The sequence below is a fragment of the Oryctolagus cuniculus genome, chromosome 2, assembly GCF_964237555.1.
Source record: "Oryctolagus cuniculus chromosome 2, mOryCun1.1, whole genome shotgun sequence".
In the NCBI taxonomy this organism is placed as follows: Eukaryota; Metazoa; Chordata; class Mammalia; order Lagomorpha; family Leporidae; genus Oryctolagus; species Oryctolagus cuniculus.
In genome coordinates this window covers 106371371-106389871 of record NC_091433.1, presented here as the reverse complement: position 1 = coordinate 106389871, position 18501 = coordinate 106371371, and the positions used below count along the sequence as shown (strand labels likewise).

General features: G+C 43.5%; 1 protein-coding gene across 1 annotated transcript in view; it reads left to right on the top strand.

Annotated features, from left to right (window-relative positions):
* Window positions 1-6864: 6864 nt before the first annotated feature.
* The window catches only part of IL1RL1 (interleukin 1 receptor like 1), a 62101-nt gene continuing 50464 nt past the window's right edge, over window positions 6865-18501 (top strand). Inside the window, exon 1 of the mRNA XM_070069681.1 lies at window positions 6865-7066. The gene's annotated coding sequence lies outside the window, so the exon portion shown is untranslated. The remainder of the gene's footprint in view (window positions 7067-18501) is intronic.

Genomic DNA, 18501 nt, shown 5'->3' with positions numbered 1-18501 from the left:
TGCTTTGGGACTGCATCTAGTGTCTTGGTACCAAGGAGTCCTCTGAAGTTAAGAGCAATCCCAGATTATAAGAGGACATTTTAGAGGTAAGAGGGCTTTAATTCCTTTCTGGCATTCATTAATGGAGTGTAAATCACTCTCAGGTGAGATCAACCCCTCAACCCTTCCCCAGTAGGGATGGAAAAAAAGCCTTCCTTTTATTAAAAAAAAATCATGGTCTTTATCTGCCTCATGTTAAATCAAATAGTCCCCGTGGGGTTGGAGGCTCTTGTTTTATTTTTGGAGTGCATGCATCATGGAATTTCTCTACTTAAAGGAACCAACAGTATAACCCAAGGAGTTTCAGGCTATGTGTGTTGTGTTTTTGATGAAAGTATTAGGCTAACACTTACTGCCTTCCTGTAATTACCTGTGGGTGCATCTTTCAGAGACAGCGGCCATCTGTGGGGTGTGCTCCGCTGGCTCCTTGGGATTCATCTTTTCATCCTGAGATCTTCACCAGAAGATTCCTACCCACAAATGTCTGGGCAGATCCCCCCAGAGCACCTGCCAGGAGATTTTGGTGGTCTCTGCTACCACTTCATAATATTTACAAGATTCTACTCTAGATCTGTCAAAATTGTCATAAACCGCCTCTTACATATTTCAGGGAGGATTCTCCAGACATACTGACCTCAGTATTGTATCTTTCCCATCTTGAGTTTAGGAGAGTACCACCTGTGGTTCTGGGCTCTGAGATCCCTCCAGGATGTTGATCATCCCATTCTACCCTTTAAACACACACAAATCTACACATACATTATTATTAACTGACACATAAAATTGTACATATTTATGGGATAGCATATGATGCTTTGAGACATGTATCCATTGTTCAGTGTCCATTCGGGGTTAACCTAGCTATCTCCTCAAATGATTATCATTTCTTTAAGGTGAAAATATTCAATGTTTTCTTCTAATTTTTTCTTCTGAAAAATATACAGTATATTATCACTATCTATAGTCACACTGATATGGGCTAGGCAGGGAATTAGTGAGGGAAAAGGGAGCTGAGAAGTTTCCAACAGTCTTATGCCTTAGCCCTGCACAGTGAAAAAAATTCTATCCCCTTCCATGACAATTCAGTACACCCACTTTCCCACAATGCACCTGAACCTACTCTATCACGGAGGAAACTCCATGATCAACATGACTATTCTGAGCTCCACGTGGAGACGCCATAAAACCTTACCAGCAATCATTATGTGCACTGAACCATGCCAAACTCTGCTCCATCTGTATATTCAATTAGTGTCCCATGCCCTACATGATAAAGGGCATGGCCAAACCTGGGTGCTGGTGACTCTCCTCAGGGGGCTGCCCACAGTCACGTCTGAGTGTCTAGTATCTCTTTAATCTCTTGAAATGAATCCTTTATTACTTTATCCATGCCTCTGCCTTGAGTTCATCTCTCATGTTAAGAGAGTTCTGCCTTGAGTTCATCTCTTATGTTCTTATCTCAAGATAAGAACCTTGGGATAAATACACCTGGGGGACCCTCTTCCCACAACACTACTGTGTAATAGAACACCAGAACTCTTACTCCTATCTAATTATAATTCATTACCTGCTGAATACATTTCTCCATCCTTTCCTCCACCCCCTCCCCTACTCTGGTAACCACCATTATACTCTTAACTTTGATGAGAGCACCATTTTTACTTTATACACCTGAGTGAGGTCATGCAGTACTTTCTAAGCCTGGTTTATTTCACTTACCATCCACAGATCTACTTGAATTCCTGTTGTTGCAAGTACAAGATTCCATTCTTCTTTAGGGCTGAATAGTATTTCATTGTACACACACACATATATGTATATAGTGTATATATATATATATATATCACATTTTCTTATGTTCTTGGCCCATTTATTAGCTGAGGGACACTAGTTTGTTTTCTTAGCTGGGCAATTGTGAATAGTGCTTCAGTGAACATGGGAGTGAAGATGTCTCCTTGACAGACTGATTTCTTCTCTCTTGGGTGTATACCCTGTGGTGAGAGAGTTGAATTGCATAGCTCCATTTCAGCTTTTGGAGAATTTTCCTCAGTGGCTGTACTGCATACTATCTTCCATATTGCATTTTCCTCCTCTTCATTGTCTTTAGGAATAGTTGGGGCAATGCATCTTCATATCCCTTTTGTAAAGGTCTATGCTGTCTTCTGTGACCACCACCTTCTGTTCTAATATTGTCCCTCTCTTTCTCTAAATATGCATGTCTCCTTCATTTAAAAAGTAAAGTCCTAGCACTGCATCTGTTCTGATCCCAGAACTGACAATTCCTTTTCTCTGATTTGTTTTCTAGGAATACCATGTCTTTTTTTAATAATGATTTATTCATTTATTTGAAAGGCAGAGTTACAGAGAAGCAGAGGCAGTGAGAGAGAGAGAGAGAGAGAGAGAGAGAGAGATCTTCCACCTACTGGTTCACTCCCTAAATGGCTACAATGGCAGGAACTAGGTTGATCTAAAGCCAGAAGCCAGGAGCCAGGAGCTTCTTCCAGGTCTCCCACAGAGGTACAGGGGCCTGAGGGCTTGGGCCATCTTCTACTGCTTTCCCAGGCCATAGCAGAGAGCTGGATCAGAAGTGGAGCAGCCGGGGCTTGAACTGGCCCCCCTATGGGATGCTGGCACTGAAGGCGGCACCTTTACCCACTACGCCACAGTGCCGGCCCCATTATATCTTCTTTAGTGCCCAAGTAAGCAGCATTCTTAGGAACAGTGCAAATTCTTGGACTCTTGTTTGGGTTTCTTTGCTGAATTTTCTTGTTGTGCTTGTTTTTTTTTTTTTAATCACCCTAAAAGATAGCTGACCTACCACATGATAGAGCCTTCCTTCCCCCTTATTTTTTGTGTGATAAAAATCAGCCACCATTGCTGGGTGAACCCACAGGTTGGGTTGTTATGCAATTAGTGATCCAGAGTTACCATAAAGCTTCGAAGCAGAGAAGGTGCCAATCTGCTCAAGGACTGTGTTCAGAAAACCTTAGCCCACCAGGTAAGCACTGCAATAATACAGTCTTCAGTGCAGCATAAGGAGCAACTGAACGTGGACAGCCCCACCTTTGATGGCCCCAGAGGAAATCTCATATACAGGAGCTCTGCAGGTTTTGCAATTATTTCTTGATGAGAAATAGAACGAAGGGCAGAAAAATAGATGATGGGGGCGGAGGTTCAGCCTAAAGTCTCACACATTAGAAGTGGCTTCCAGCTTTTGCTTCCTATGCCCCAAAAAGAGCAGTGGGCTACAGATTTGAAGGCACTTAAAGACTCCCCCCACACCATTCTCTTGTTCATGAATCCTGCAGACTCCCAGCTGAAGTTTAGAAGCAAGGTCTCTATGGGATGGATTCCCAATCATCTACTCACCCAGAGCCCAGAGCACACCCCGCTGAGAGTCTACGAGCCTGGGAGCTGCTGTTGTCACTGGCCTGGCAGTTTCCCCCACCTAACACAGTATGTGTTGGACAGTTGGGAGTGGTATCCCACAGCCCTCCATCTGGCTAGCTGGTCAGGTGATAGGATAACACTATAGACTTGGAGTATTTTAGAAAAATAGGGTGCACAAAGGACAGAACTGGATGAGATGAACTGTAGGAGACCTCTGGTGAAAGGAGTGAGCTGATGTTGACGGAAGCCAGGGCTCTTCTGGCTGAGAATCAGAATGAAAAAGTGGAGAGAAAGTCATGTAGACCTGTGACCTTTAATTCAAGGTGGGTGGCCTGGGAACTGTAATTTCTCCTTGAGATTTTGATGATGGAGGGCAATTTAATTAGGGGACATTTTTGTTATTGTAGCTGAAACTGGATTATCCCCTTATTGTTGTTTTTTCTAATTTAAAATTTTATTTGTTTATTTGAAAGGTACAGTGTAGGAGAAAGAGAAGAAGAGACAGAGTGAGATCTTCCACTTGCTTATTCACTGCCCAAATGCCTGCAACATGGTTCCACCAGGCTGAAGCCGGAAGCCAGGAGCCAGGGAAGCAGAGGTGCGACTCAGTCCCAGGGACTCTGCTACGGCATGTGGGCACCCCAAGTAGAGGCTTAACCTACTGCACCACAGCATTGCCCCCCTGGGAGATCCTATTTTCTTTAGTCACTTGGGTTTGCTGTTCAATTTCTGCTGCTTATTTGAATACTGTAGTTGTATATAATTTGAGATTAGAAGGAGATGAGCTCTTTGGTTGCAGAAATGCATTTAATATCCTGCTTTGATCCACTGCAGAATGATTTGAGAGCTCAAGCTGGGTCTCTGTCCCCTGGCCCAGAGCAGTGGGAAGGACCTCAAAGCATGGGCCAGGGCTCCCCTAGTCTTTTCTCCCAATGATGTAGGCATGGAGAGAAGACCTGGCTGTTAAGCTCCATGGGTGAAGCCAACCAGAAGCAGGAAAATGCTATACAGCATCTTCTTCCCTCTTCCTTGTGTGTCTCTGGGGGGTCTTCTCTTCTGTTATTGATGAGACTGTGTGAGGTCCACCATTCAAGCATCCTCTTGTTTTTTTATGTGAACATTGAATCAGGCCAAAATGAGGAGTTGGGAACTCAAATCAGGTCCCCCAGGTAGATGGCAGGAACCCAACTACTTGAGCCATGCCCTGCAGCTTTCCAGGGTGCACAGTAGCGGGAAGCTGGAATCAGGAGTTGGAGGCAGGAATGGCACCCAGGCACGCCCATATGGGCCATGGAGGTCTCAAGCAGTGTCTTAACCTCTGCGTCAAGTGCCCCTTCTTCTCCACACCTCCCTGTCTCAACAGCACCTTACTGAGGGGGTTATGACCCTGGAATTCTGCCACAATAGGGCACACCCCTTCTCTCCCTCCTGTCCCACCCTCTTTTCCCCCAAGTCTCTCCAGGTTTTAACGTAACAGAGATAGGGCAACCTTGTGCCTATAATCAGAAAGGTAAATCGAGGTAAATGAAGGCTTGTGTTCAAGGAGCGAGCCAGGGCGCTCTGCTTCCGTCTCCAATCCAGCTTAACAGTAAACGCTGATTTTGTGTTTGATCCACAGCAGGTGTCCTGAGTGCATTCAATGGCCAGTACCCACAGAAAATTAGCACCCTGGCACTCGCGTGGAGATGGAACATGATGCTGCATTGGGCCAGAACGGTGACATCAGGGAAGGACTCTGAAGCTAGTCTGAGGAGACCAGGGTGAAGGGCAAACTCAAGTTCAGGCTGCACATGGTTTCAAGCACAAGGAATCTGATCGGAACAGGAAGCTTCAACATTTCTGAGCTGCTGCTGGAACTTCTTCGCATGTGCATCTGGTTGAGTGAGTTGTGGATATCTGAGAAATAAGACCCACCCCTGGAGAAAGGGGAAGACAGCCTGAGGTGTGGTCAGCACCCCACAGCCTCACGAGGGGGTTGAGCGGGGACCCCTGGAGGGGTGAAGCTGCGGTTTGGCAGGGCTCTGCTGGGGACTTAACTTGATGCTCACTTGCCTACCCGTGGAGCTGGTTGCATCTACAAGCTTACTATGCATGGAGACAGGAGGAATTTCTAGCTCTGCCTTTGTTAGAGAAGAGGGGGCTCTTCAAAAAACAAAGCCCTCACCGTCTCAGTTCCTCTTTGGTGCTGAGCCTGTGCGTGACAGACCTCTGAGTGTTAGCAGAGGCTGAGCTGGGCCAGATACATCGATTTCACCTTCAAGCTGTTCTCATTGGCTGAAACAGGGCAGAATGACTGGGCATTTTTATTTCTTCTTTGCATTTTCCATCCCTTGTCTTAAATTTGCAGGGCCAGAAGTGCTTCAGATTTCATTTTTTTTTTCTTTTTGGACTTTGAAATATTTACATGGACTTAAGTCTTAAATCCATAATCCAAAAACTCCAAATCGCAGGGCAGACATTTGGTGTAGCAGTTACACTGCCACTTGGGGATGCCCACATCCTATATTGGAGTGCCTGGGTTTGAGTCCTGGCTCTGCCTTTTGTTTCAGATTACTGCTAATGCCCACCCTGAGAGAAGCAGGTGACAGTCCAAGAAGTTGAGTCCCTGCTGGCCACGTGGGAGATATGAATGAAATTCCCTGCTCTCAATTTCAGATTGGCCCAGTGTAGGCCTTTGCAGGCATCTGGATAGTTAATCGGCCGATGGGAGATCTCTGTCTGTTGCTCTCTTTCTCTGTCTTTCAAATACATAAAAGAAATAAACAAATTTTAAAAAGGATTGAAAGAGCAGAAGTTAAGCCATATCACTTTCCAATAAATGTTAGTGAATTACATACTTCAAAACAGTCTACCAGAATGTGCATGCAGGCCTTTTCCTTGGGTTCAAACTACAGGCCTATTGATGTTCAACCTGATCCTATCACCAAGAATTGCATTGACCCAGTATTTGACTGACAGTTCTACCCTGTACCCTGCAGCCCTTGTGACTCTAGCACCAGATCTGGATGAACATTTGGAATGTTTCTTAACATGGCGCTCCAGGGCGCCATTGCCAAAGACCTGGAGTTGGAGACAAGTTGGAATCTATTAGTAATCCCTTATTTTCCTTAGAATTCCCCTTTCTGTATTAATCAACTGACCGCATTGTGGCATGGTCACATATTAAGAGACAGCTTTGATAAGCCTGGTGAGTGGTTCTGAGGGTCATACCTGGGTGACCCTGGCTCTGGGTCATTCCCATGACTCTAGAGCCCACTGGGGATCCAGGAGAATGCAGGAGGCTGGCCTGGGTGTGTGTGCTCAGGAGAGACAGGAAGAAAGGGTAAGTGCAGGAAGTAGGAAAGTGGCAACAAGTGGAAGATGACATCAGACTTTGAGCTTTAGAGAACAGAAACAGAGAAGAAGAACAGCAAGGCAAGTGAATAGGAATGGTTTAATTTAACTTTGGCTTCAGCAAGAAACTCATCTGTATCCAGCCTTCAAAACATCCAGAAATAAAAGGCTGGGGAGAGGAAGGAGCGCCTGCGATGCTGCTGTGCACCTGGGAGCCACCTCAAGTGCACTGTGCAGTCTCAAGGTGCGTGAGACTGTGGGAAGGAGAGGAGTGCGCTGACTGAGTAATGTTGGATACCCACAGGTAAGTGGTGGCCGTAGGAAGCCAGGCAACAAAACCAAACAGGTGAGTTTTCTGAAGAGTATGTGGATACTAAGAAACATAAAATGTAGAAGTGGAGTTACTTCTTTGATTTGTCAAGGGAGATTAGGGAGGCAGAGTGACTCAAAGTGACCACAGCAGCAACATCAGAAGAGAGAGGTTGAATTTGGTGAAGTCCAGGCCATTGGTGACCACAGAATGGGCTCTTTCCACCTCCTACTCAGATAAGCTTCCTCCATTTTCCCATTTTCCATTATGCACCTGTGAACTGTACAGAAACAACCTCAGGGTAGGTGGGAATCACCTCCTTGTCTCAGAATCCCAGATCTCCTCTCCTCTAGCCTTTCTCAGCATGTCATACCATGCATGCGCCTTTCTGGAACCTTTCTCTTTTTTTTGGTTTTGCACGTGGAAGCCACCCCATGACTTTCTGTTCCCTGACTACATTTCCAGGTACCTGTAGCCTCCTTTCCCTTGCCTTGACAGTTACATGTTAAAATTCTCCAAAGCTTTATTCTCATCTTCCTGTTCTTCCCACTTTGTATTCTCTCTCTGTCCCACCTGCATCTGCATTACCACTTAAGTACTAATAATTTCTATTTTTATGTCTCTACCTCCAAACTCAAAATTTTTTGAGTACATAGATTCAGCTACCCACTTGACTTGTTGTGTGAATGTCTCAAAGCATCTTCCTATTCTACACTTCAAAAGCCAAATTTAAGTTATCCTCCTCATTCAACCCATCAAGCAAATAAGGGTCCTCTCCTTCTGATCTGTAGCTCCGCACCATCCATTCAGAGGCAGAGAACCTGGAAGTAACCCTTAGTACTTCTGCTTTCCCCAGTATCTGTTTTATCAGAAAACCCTGCTAATTTCACCTCTTACATATCTTTCCTTTACCTCTACCACAGATTTGATAACCCTTATCTAAAATCCTTGGGACTAAAAGTGATACTGGAATTTAAAAAAAAAAAAATTTGGAGTATTTGCACATATGTAATAGGAAATTGTGGGGATGGGACCCCAGTCTAAATATGAAATTCACTTATCTTTCATATTCACCTAGACATATGACCTGAATATAATTTTGTACAATATTTTTAATAATTTTGTTCGTGAATGACTGAAGTAAAAAACAAATAACCATGCATTGTAAGATTTCAACATATACTAGGTTATTTCAAGTATTTTATAGAAAAATGAAATTAAAAGATAAGTTTATTTTGGTGCAAAAAGATTGAAATCCATTTATAGTTTTCTCACTACATGCATTTTCCCATGAACTTTTTGAGGAGTACTTGGAAGAGAGAACTTCCACTTTGGCTATGATCTTGTCTAAATAAGATTGGAGCTGGTGAACTCAAAAGGCTTTCATAGCCTTGGCAACTCATGACAAGAGCCTAGGGTGATTACTGATGCCATAAACAAGAGTGTCAATTTGTTAAGCCAACAACAGGAATCACTGTGCACTTGCTCCCCATGTAGGATCTCTGTCCTTAATGTGTTGTACAATGTGAATTAATGCTATAGCTAGTACTCTAACAGTACTTTACACTTTGTGTTTCTGTGTGGGTGCAAACTGTTGAAATCTTTACTTAATATACACTAAATTGATCTTCTGCATATAAAGATAATTGAAAATAAATCTTGATGTGAATGGAATGGGAGAGGGAGCGGGAGATGGGAGGGTTGCGGGTGGGAGGGAAGTTATGAGGGGGGGGGAAGCCACTATAATCCAAAAGCTGTACTTTGGAAATTTATATTTATAAATAAAAGTTAAAATAAAGAAATAACATGTATGATGGTAACAACACAAATGGAAGAGGGGTATAAATTATATTGTGCTAGTCTTTGTTCATCTTATTTATATGTACAATAATATTTGAAGGTAAAAAATGCATATTGTAAACCCTAGAAACCTGTGCAACAATAAAAATAAAAGGTTTAAATAATAAGAAAATAGAGAAGAAAATAATTAAATAAAAATTTTCCCAAAAGAAGTCATGAAATGATGAATAGAAAACAACGGGGCTGGTATAGTGGAATAGTGGGTAAAACCTCTACCAGAAATGCCAGAATTGGTGCCAGTTCACATCCAAGCTACTCTACTTCCTATCCAGCTTCCTGCTAATGGCCTGAGGAAAGTGGTGGAAGATGACCCAAGTGCTTGGGCCCCAGCCATCCAGGTGGGTGGCCTGGATGAAGCTTTTGGCACCTGTCTTTGGCTTGGTTCAGCCCTGGCAAGTACATCCATATGGGGAGTGAACCAGCAGATGGAAGATCTCTCTCTCTTTCTCTGTCTCTCCCTCTCTCTGGGTCTTTCCCTCTTGCTCTGTAACTCTGACCTTCAAATAAATATGTAAATATTTTTTAAATTAAACAACATCAATAAAAAGAAATAGGAGACAAACGGGGAAAAAAGCAAAATGGTAGACAAAAGCCAATAATATAGTTACATTAAAAATAAATGGACTAAAATATTCAGTTAAAGACAGAAATTATGATACTAGATAATTTGAGAAAATCGCAACTATATTCTGTTTATGAGACAAGCATTCAATAAAAAAGGTTGAAAAAAATAGAATGGAAAAAATACACCACGTGTACAATGCAAATTCTATTTATTACCCTGGAGTTGTTATATGAATACATTTTTTAAAGCTTTGTTTATCTATTTGAAAGGCAGAGAGTTACAGAGTGGCAGAGGCAGAGAGAGAGAGAGATAAAGAGAGAGAGGTGCATTCCATCTGCTGGTTCACTCCCCAAATATTCACAACAACTGGAGCTGGGCCAAGCTGAAGTCAATGAAAATGCTCTATATCATAATGGAGGCATCAGTTACACATACATCTGTGAATTTTGCAGTATGTAACTGTAACTAAAAACAAATTATGCTGTATGTAAAAAACATTTAGATTTGAAAGTTTCACCCAATGGAAGAGTACATGAAGAAATTACTATTGGTTTCTTAGGGACAAATTTGTGTAAAGTTTTCCATATTTCAGAATGTTCCAGAATGATGTATGAGTGGTTTCTCAAAAAATGCAGATGGGGTATTTGTGTGTAAGAATCCAACAGGCAACACTTGAGGGAAGTCCATAAAATGTGATTTTAAATGGACCAAAGAGGAAAAATCTTAGTAGGTGATTGATCCTCTAAGTGGCAGCTGTAATTGACTCCCATGTCTAGTGCTATACTCTGTAACGTGTGAGCAAATGCTTCAGTTCTATTTTCTAGCTGTTAGGTGGAGGAAAGAGAAATGTTTCTGAGATCCAGTAAACAATGTGAAAGCATAATTCTCAAACTGTGAAACTTCTAATTCTAATATAATAGCACATGTCAAAGTTTAATGAGGGGCCAGTGCAGTGGTGTAGTGGGTAAAGTTTGCTGCCTGCAGTGCTGGCATCCCATAGGGGCACTGGTTTGAGTCCCAGCTGCTCCACTTCTGATCCAGCTCTCTGCTATGGCCTGGGAAGGCAGTGGAAGATGGCCCAAGTCCTTGGGCCCCTGCAGCCATGTGGGAGACCCGGAGGAAGCTCCTGGCTTTGGATCATCACAGCTACAGCCTTTGCGGCCACTTGGGGAGTGAACCAGCAGATGGAAGACCTCTCTCTGGCTCTACCTCTCCTTCTCTCTCTGTGTAACTCTGAATTTCAAATAAATAAATAAATCTTTAAAAAAAAAGTTTAATGAAGGAAGTAATAGAGTGCCAGGACTGGTTCCATAAGAATATGAGAAACTGAGATTTATCTGGGATGGTGAAATAGTGCTTACATTGATAAGTTAGATACAAAATTTGCTTACTATCCTACAATGTAATAATGGTTAAGCCACTTCTGTACCACATAGGAATAAAACTTTATCTTATTTATCATTTTTCAGTACAATAACCTCTAACTTTACAGAATTCTAAAATAACCAGGCCTGCATCAATTATGAGTTAAAATTACATTTTTTGAGAGAAAATGTTGATCTTCAGATTGGCTGGTTAAGGAATGTTTTTGGAATTCATTTTTTGCCTTATTTTCAATATTTCCCAAGCATGGGTATACTTTATGCCTATTCAACATGGGAAATAATCTTACTCAAATTGACGATCCATAACTCACATTTGTCTGTGATGTTCCGTAGAATGAATTTGTTGGGGAAACTGAGTGCATTCCCTAGAGGGTGTACAGGAAGGGTGGGACCACTGACAGCACCTGCCAATGAGGATTAAGAGAAGCAGGCATACGAGGAAGATATGCATTGTTAAAATCAACAGGACTTGGCACTTGGTTGAATGTGAGGGTAAGGAAGAGGATTCCAGTGTGTTGAGTTAGGGAGTTGGGTTATATTAATGAAAGTAGAAACCTACATTTAGGGGCAGGGAGATGGAGTAGAATCAGAGTGGAGACATCAGTGAGGTACAAGGAGAGCCAGGAAAAGTTAGTAACATGACTTAGAGAGCCTTTGTCTAATGATTCAAAGCATGGGCTGTGCAGTCATAAAGATTGGGACTTGAAATCTCAGCTTAGCTGTGTTACATAATCTCTCCAAGCTTCACTGTCCTCTCTTTAAAAGTGGGAAGCAATAGCTTTCATCCAGAATCATCAAGAATGTTAAACTAAGATAGGACATGTCAATGTCCTAACATCACCTGCTACAGCAATAATGTAGATGTTACAGTGGCTGCAACTAGTATCTGAGTCCTGAGGACTGTAGCTGCTGTTACCAGGATCTGAGTAGCATGTACTGTTGCTATGGTGACAGCATCCTGAGTAAAACAACACTGCTATGGTGACCGCATCCTGGAAATCTAAACATGGACAGGGTGGGCCAGAGGTAGAGATGGCAAAGACAGGTGAAGGAGGGGAGAGACTGACAAGAGCCCACTGCAGTTGTCACAATGTTCACTGAGAAGAATTTTCAGAGAGTGGCAGATGGGATAATCAGATTTCAGGGTCAAGAAAAATGGCAACAGTGAATAGGGAAGAGAACCAGGATCCAACTGGTTAGGGAAGGGGGTGGGCAGGTGGACGAACGTTTTTCATGGCTGCATTTCTGAGAGCAGCAGAGACTGCAGACTGAGAGAGGCTTGTAGACTGAGGAGAAGAGTGGCATGAGGGAAAACCTGAAGATGGTACAGCAGAGGGGCAGTGAAAGGAGAAATAAGATTCTGAGAAGATGACAGAAGGATGGATTTGGAGAAATTTATTTTTAATAGAAGACGGGAAGGAGAAAACGGAATAAGACACAGAGCTTCTGGGCTGAGGGAACATGCAGTGAAATGCGTATTTCTTTGATGGCACAGTAAAGTGGCGGCACTCTTGTCTGCAGAGACTGGTGGTGTGCATGCTGGCTCAGGGTACGAGCATGGTGGCATTGCACAGGGGACATTGTGGCAGGGAGGCCATTAGAGGTGAGTGGACAGACGGAGCAGCAGGCACAGTGGCTTGTCAGCAAGGAGAGGAGGTGAGTGACTTGTGGGAACAGGGACAGACTGAGGAAGGGATGGTCAGGAGAAGCAGCAGCTGCAGGAAGAGTGAGCCAGTCAGAGGCCACAAAGACAGGAGGGACAGAGTTGGGTCAGCAAGCCCAGAGGCTCGGTCCCTAACTCAGCAGAGAGGAGGCTGCTCACACTCCAGGTGGGAACCAGTAGCACAAGCGGCTACCTCACACCAAACCTGCCTCCAATTCCACCCCTGAGGCTGCACACAGAACGGCTCCTTGAGGTCCGAGGAGGGCACAGGCCATGTTGGTCCCGGAGCCAGGAAAGACTGAGACTCCCTTCTGGGTTAGCTCCACTCAGGGTCAAGTTGCAGGGCAGCTAACACTGGCCAGAAAGAGATCTGTTGTGCCTGTAGCATCCCAGAACCTCCAAGCCCAGGGGGGAAGCACCACTCCCCCTTGAAGGTACCTTCCCATTATTCAACCTGGGTAGAGGACTGCCCATTGTTAAAGAGAGGAAGTCGATGTAGCCTCCGAGCTGTCTTCAAAACAGCGATGCAGTGCCAAGGTCACGAGTTTCCATTTGTATCTTGCAGGACTGCTTCCATCCTAGCAATGTGAGTATGCAACAAGCCTGAGAGCCTGCTAGGATGGAGAAGTGAGCCAGGAGTCTCCTTTTCACAGATGGACCCGGGGAGGGAGCTTTGGTTAATGTGGTCAGGGACTCACAGTGTGAAGAAATCCTGCTCTAGGAGCCCATTCTAGCTGATTCGTCGCTCACTTAAATATTAGGCAAGGAAATGAATGTGTCTGTATAGTAATTCATACTAGATCAGGAGTGACTAATAAGAAAAAATCGTGTTTAGCCTCTACTTTCCAGCTCCATTTTAGCAAGGACATATACTTCACCCAAAGTCATGATGGTGGCTGTGGGGCATCTTCCCAGGTCCTTGCAAATTACGTTGCATGGTAGAGGCATGTGAAGGGGTGAGCATTTGGGGCAGTGGGTTAAACATCCCATATTGGAGTACCTTGTTAAGGTCCTGGCTACTGTACTTTCTTCCAATCAAACTTCCTGCGAATGTGCACCTAGGGAGGTGGCAAATGAGGGCTCAAGTATTTGAATTCCTTTCGCCTATTTGGGAAACTTGAATGGAGCATCAAGTTCCTGGCTTTGGACTTGCCTAACCTTGGCTGTTGTGGGGATTTGGGGAATTAACCAGCAGATGGAAGATGGATCTCCCTCTCTCTCTCCCTCTCTCTCTCTCTTTCTCTCTCACTCTCTCTCTCTCTCTCTGGAGCTCTGCCTTTCCAAAATAAATAAATAAAATAAATAAACATTATAAAAAAGGGCTTGTGAAGAACATGATGTGTTTTGTAAGAGAGGAATGAACAAATGTTCTCTTGAACATGAGGAGTTTCTATTTGTAAAAGCTTCTCTATTCTACCCATGCGTCACAATATTTTTGTTGGTTTAGGGCGCTTTAGGTCAATGAGATCGGATTACTTAACTCCCAAGGGTTAAAGTGCTCTTCCTACAGAATCTCACTCAGCCCCTCCACAGGCCATTCGCAAATGGAGCTTCACAAAGCCCACTTTGCAGCCAAGACCCCAGGATCCGCCCTCACCAAGTCCTGGGGAACTCTGACTGGCACCTACAGAACACAGGTGGGATCACACCCAGGCCCTGTCTGCAGAGCAATAGCCACGAGGAGCTCTGGTTCTCAGAGGAGACTGTGAGCCTATCGGGTTTACACAGGCTAAGTGATGGAGTCAGTACCCAAACTCAAGTTATCTCATTTCCCAGTTCTTCCTCCTGCCTCTGACTTCAGAGCTCACCTTGCAAAGCCACTGCAGACCCCAACTCCAGTAGCATGGCCTGAGGACAGCAGCTTGGTCCAGGCGCCAAGCACCAGGCATCAGGCACCAGGCACTTCCTGCTCTGTGGGAGACAGCATTCCCCGAGCTTGTACATTGGTAGCAGATGTCTGGTTTCAAGGTGAGAAAGGATTTCTTTTTCCATTGGGAAAAATATTATTGTAACAGCAGTTTTTCCCATCTAGGAAAAGAGAGCGACACTTGAAGATGCAAAGCCAAACAGTGCCCTTGGCGAGTGGGCCGATGGATAGAAGGGATGTAGAGACAGGTCAAGAGGGAAGAGAGGCAACTGCTCAGAAAAAGGAGTGTGCGCAGAAGGGGTCAAAGGGGAAGGAAGAGAGGCTGGCAGGAAGAACGATTTCTTTCTGGATAAGAGAGTTAGGGCGGGGTACTGTAATCCTCAGATGGCGGGTGTCAAGTTTCTGATCTCAAGGACTCTGCAGAACTTAACCAGGGGGAAGTAGTGACATGGGGAGGGTAACACATTGCACCTTCCCAACTGTGATATGCACAGAGAGAGGCACTTCCTCACAAAGAGGTTTCAAACCCCTGTTTGTGAGGACCCAGAGAGAATCCATTATCCAGGCAGAGTAGAACATCAAGACCCTCTACTGAGAGTGCTGGTGGATGGGCTTCAAAAAGTACCTTTAAGGGCAGTTTTATGAGCAGAAAAGACTACTTAGGGATTTATTTTAGCTTTAAAATTAATATCCAATTTGTCACAGTTAGCAATTAAAAGATCACGGGGCCGGTGCTGTGGCATAGCGGGTAAAGACACCGACTGCAGTGCCAGCATCCCCTATGGGCACCAGTTTGAGTCCTGGATGCTCCACTTCTGATCCAGCTCTCTGCTATGGCCCGGGAAAGCAGTGGAATATGGCCAAGTCCTTGGGCCCCTGCACCCGTGTGGGAGACACGGAAGAAGCTCCTGGCTCCTGGCTTCAGATTGGTGCAGCTCCGGCCATTGTGGCCAATTGGGGAGTGAACCATCAGATGGAAGACCTCTCTCTCTCTCTCTCTCTCTCTCTCTCTCTCTCTCTGCCTCTCCTCTCTCTGTGTAACTCTAACTTTCAAATAAGTGAATCTTAAAAAAAAAAAGAAATTAAAGATCCCCTTCATTGTGGGTTGAAGGTAAAATCATATTATACCATTCAAATAAGCCAGTACAATTTAACAAACAGGTAAGTCCATTTACAAGTTGAGCAAACTAAATACATCCACATATTTTAAACTGCATTTGTAAGCCAATATATTTGATTTCTCTTCTTAAGTATTTTGACTGAAATCTTCCCAGGTAATGAATTAATTCTTAGAAATTAAGTTCTCTTAGGAATCCCAAATGCTACATATAAACTTAAATGCTGTATATTAACTCCATTTAAAACTGGAAGCCTAAATCAATGACTCAATTATAACTTTTCATAAAGAATTGAAGGACTGTTAGAAGTCAATGTTTTAGGCCCTCCAAGTACATAGTTTCAAAGATACAGATGCCTTAGGAAACACACAATATACATGTTAATTGTCTAAAGACTATTAATGGATATGAAAAGTGACCCAGTTTCTTACGGGAATCATTGATTTGCCTTGGTATTTGGTCACAGCTCCAAGGTGGCTCTCCCGGAAGATTGTATAAAAACATGCAAAATAAATGGAAGTACTTCTCATTTCAGCATATGTCCAGACTTTTTTAACAAATGTGTTTGAGGGCTGCAGCATCATCTGAGTTACAGAAGCCACGACCACTGTATAAAGAAACTGAGTTCATCATAGTCACGTATCTGCTGGATTCCTGTCTTCCAAGTGTCCCACAGTGATCACCAGGCTGGAACCCAGAGCACAAGGTGTTCCAAGCCAAAGAACCGCTCATGCTTTTATAGTGAGGGTTCAGTGAGATAATCTGTCAAGATGTCTCACAGAGGTTCTGTTAAGTAACAGTTGTTTTTGAAAAAACTTAGCTGAAAAAGGGGAATGAGAAGTAATGGAGAAAGAGAAGAAAAAATGAAAAGATCAAAAACAGTTTCAATTCCCTGTATGATCATTTCCTTAATCTCTGTCCTTCCCTTTACTCTTGCAAGGCTTATAAACATTCCCTAGGCAAACCCTACTTCGTAGTGCTAGTCTTGTTGACATCTCTTAGTCCTGGGATGCACAGGATACCTTATGCATTGGTTAAGGTTGGACTAAAAATACAGCATCTCAGACAAGACCCGAGTTTATTCCTCCTTCACGTAATAGTGTGTGGGGTGGCAGGTACACAAGGATGGTGGTTGGATCTGCTTCACGACGGCACACAGGACCCCTGGTGCCTGTAGCTTGCTGCTCTGTCCTTCCCTGGGGTGTAGTGCTCATCTGCGTGGTGGTAGTGGGTTCACCACTGATTCATATGGTGGCTCACCTGGAGAAAAACACATATGGCAACCTAGATGCCAAACTTGTGCTGCCGATACTGATGCTTGTATTAGATAGATTAGCCGAGAACCTTGGCATTTCTTTTGCAGGCCATATAATGCCTCTTTCTATAGAACTATGTAGTTTAAAATTGCACTGTGCCATAGTAAAAGCGTTAGGATAAAGGCTCAGATTGCAGAAACAGAAATTCTCCTAAGCTTAGGCCAAGTGTGCTGTTCATACACCCTGACTGCAGAAGACACCAGGAAGCAACCCTTAATGATCCTCTCCATATAAATTTTGACCGCTATCCTTTCTCTTCCAATTTTTCTTATTTCTCTGATAGAGAGTGTACATATAAGTACTAGGTTAACCAGTATAATCTACATTCCTAGATGATTAGTGCACAGGAGCTGTGCATGAGGTCTTTGAGGTTGGAAAGGAAATGAGTAGTTATTAAGGAGCTGTTACTGTCACTATGCTAGCTTCCTTCATCTTATAATTAATACCACCCAACAACTTGACAATACGCAATTTTTCAAAAACAAATAACATCTGTGACTTATATAGAACACAGGTGATTTTTCTAAAGGTTAACCAGTGGAAAGTCTTTTGGGTACAACAGAGATCCTAAGCCAGAAAAAAAGTCTAAAGACAAATCGGCTCCTCTGGCTTAGCAACGGCTGTCCCTGACTTTGTCACAAATCAGCAGCGTGGGTTTGGCTTATCCTGCCCCGTGATCAGGACTCAGTGTCAGCATTGATAAAGGGAGGGAGTTGGATGTAGATAGCCTTTAAATTATCTTTTGTTCAGAGTTTCTGCTGCTCAGGCCTCTCAGTGCTGACTTCTGAAAATTTGGGGTAAATACTGACTGATACAATGCATTTTACCAAGAAGACTATCTTTAGCTGAGTTTCTAGAAGGACCAGGAAGCCTTTTTGAACCAGTGCACAATCTCCTGTTGCATTTCCCCAGCTGACTTTTGAGCATCAAAAGTCGAGGTAGCTGTTCTGAGAAGCTCCGAATCTCTTAGCTGATGTCCTGGCGTCAGTTAAATCTCTGACTTGACCCTGCAACCAACTATTCATCCTGGAAAAACAGCTCATTTTTTTTTTTCAGAAGCCATACATTAGGATTTTTACCAACCTGGTACATTTTCATTTTTCTTATGTAATCTGTTGGCTTTATCAATTTTTAAAAGATTTTTAACAAAATTTTGGTATGGTCCCTTAATGTATTAAAGATAATAAAGACTGACCGGCAATGGATCCTTTCTTTGTTTCCAGTTTCCATATGCCTTTTAATTTGTTGAAGTATTTCTTACCTATTTTTTTCAGTACTTATTTATGTATTTGAAAGGCAGAATTATGGGGGCAGGGAGAGGGAGAGACATGAAGAGAGATCTTTCATCCACTGGTTCACTCCTCAGATGGCCTCAACATGCAGGGTGGGGCAGATTGAAGCCAGGAGCTCCGAACTCCTTCTTTTTGAGAGGGGCCCAAGCACACGCCATCTTCCCCTGCTCTCCCAAGTGCATTAGCAGGGATCTGAATCGTAAGTGGAGCCATCAGGACTTGAACTGACACTCATACGGAGTGCCAGCATTGCAGGTGGAGGCTTAACCCCCTGTGCCAAGATTTTGGCCCCAAATTGTTCTTTATTTAGGTTATACAATTTCATGTATTTCATATATACAGATTTAGGAGTGTAGTGATGCT